Source organism: Schistocerca serialis, chromosome 8, assembly GCF_023864345.2.
Source record: "Schistocerca serialis cubense isolate TAMUIC-IGC-003099 chromosome 8, iqSchSeri2.2, whole genome shotgun sequence".
Taxonomy (NCBI): Eukaryota; Metazoa; Arthropoda; class Insecta; order Orthoptera; family Acrididae; genus Schistocerca; species Schistocerca serialis.
Window position 1 is genome coordinate 542,904,277 of NC_064645.1, and position 2,273 is coordinate 542,906,549.

Here is a 2,273-nt window from a genome sequence, read left to right on the forward strand (position 1 = left end):
ATGCAACATAAATTAAGACTTGCGGCATTTTAATTAAATGCCAAGTAAATCTATACATTTATCAAACTCGACTGTCTATTTAAATGCTGCAGAAATATCAGCGCCACTGCGCTCGCTTTCACAGGACCTACTCGTCACAAGGAAGTCTCCAGCGGCGCTCCACATATTCGGAGTCGAGTACCCCGCCGAAATTGTGTATGGCTCTGCATTCCATCGCCCACGTTTTTCGGGAACAGATCTGTTGAAATTCGAATCGGGTGTAGATACCAGAAAACAAACACTTTCCCAAACCGTCCAGAATCTGCGCTGAACACTTCTCCCAGTGGGATCGATACAGACAGGTCTAAATTACACGGTAAACAATTCATTGATTGACAGCGTTTACAAGATGCTCGTAAATTCTTGAATGATTCTGACACGTTATTAAAGTCTCACAGAGACATGCATCTCGTGACAGATTCCCAATCGACTTCATCGGTAAAGTAATATTTTCTTTTAATTTAATTAACTCCCTTGGACTCAAAACTAACAACAAAAAAGGACAAATTTCACCCCTCGTCTAATTCCATGCAGTGAAGCTGCGAACACAAAACTTTACTCCGTACAACAATAAATTATTCCCCCAAATACTTTCAGATAAGTAAATAAACATACATCAGTCTAGGTAGGTCAGCATTATTAATATTCATTTTCCTAATTTCTCCGACCTCCATGCACCCAAATTGGCGTGACCATAACTTATAATTTGGAAATTACAACAAACATAAAACCATCGAAAAACTTAAGCCTAACACATACATATATACATACATACATGTTGTTGTTGTTGTGGTCTTCAGTCCTGAGACTGGTTTGATGCAGCTCTCCATGCTACTCTATCCTGTGCAAGCTTCTTCATCTCCCAGTACCTACTGCAACCTACATCCTTCTGAATCTGCTTAGTGTATTCATCTCTTGGTCTCCCTCTAAGATTTTTACCCTCCACGCTGCCCTCCAATGCTAAATTTGTGATCCCTTGTTGCCTCAAAACATGTCCTACCAACCGATCCCTTCTTCTAGTCGAGTTGTGCCACAAACTTCTCTTCTCCCCATTCCTATTCAATACCTCCTCATTAGTTACGTGATCTACCCACCTTATCTTCAGCATTGTTCTGTAGCACCACATTTCGAAAGCTTGTATTCTCTTCTTGTCCAAACTGGTTATCGTCCATGTTTCACTTCCATACATGGCTACACTCCATACAAATACTTTCAGAAACGACTTCCTGACACTTAAATCTATACTCGATGTTAACAAATTTCTCTTCTTCAGAAACGATTTCCTTGCCATTGTCAGTCTACATTTTATATCCTCTCTACTTCGACCATCATCAGTTATTTTACTCCCTAAATAGCAAAACTCCTTTACTACTTTAAGTGTCTCATTTCCTAATCTAATCCCCTCAGCATCACCCGATTTAATTTGACTGCATTCCATTATCCTCGTTTTGCTTTTGTTGATGTTCATCTTATATCCTCCTTTCAAGACACTGTCCATTCCGTTCAACTGCTCTTCCAAGTCCTTTGCTGTCTCTGACAGAATTACAATGTCATCGGCGAACCTCAAAGTTTTTACTTCTTCTCCATGAATTTTAATACCTACTCCGAATTTTTCTTTTGTTTCCTTTACTGCTTGCTCAATATACAGATTGAATAACATCGGGGAGAGGCTACAACCCTGTCTTACTCATTTCCCAACCACTGCTTCCCTGTCATGCCCCTCGACTCTTATAACTGCCATCTGGTTTCTGTACAAATTGTAGATAGCCTTTCGCTCCCTGTATTTTATACCTGCCACCTTCAGAATTTGAAAGAGAGTATTCCAGTTAACGTTGTCAAAAGCTTTATCTAAGTCTACAAATGCTAGAAACGTAGGTTTGCCTTTTCTTAATTTTTCTTCTAAAATAAGTCGTAAGGTTAGTATTTCCTCACGTGTTCCAACATTTCTACGGAATCCAAACTGATCTTCCTCGAGGTCCGCTTCTACCAGTTTTTCCATTCGTCTGTAAAGAATTCGCGTTAGTATTTTGCAGCTGTGACTTATTAAACTGATAGTTCGGTAATTTTCACATCTGTCAACACCTGCTTTCTTTGGGATTGGAATTACTGTATTCTTCTTGAACTCTGTGGGTATTTCGCCTGTCTCATACATCTTGCTCACCAGATGGTAGAGTTTTGTCATGACTGGCGCTTCCAAGGCCATCAGTAGTTCTAATGGAATATTGTCTACTCCC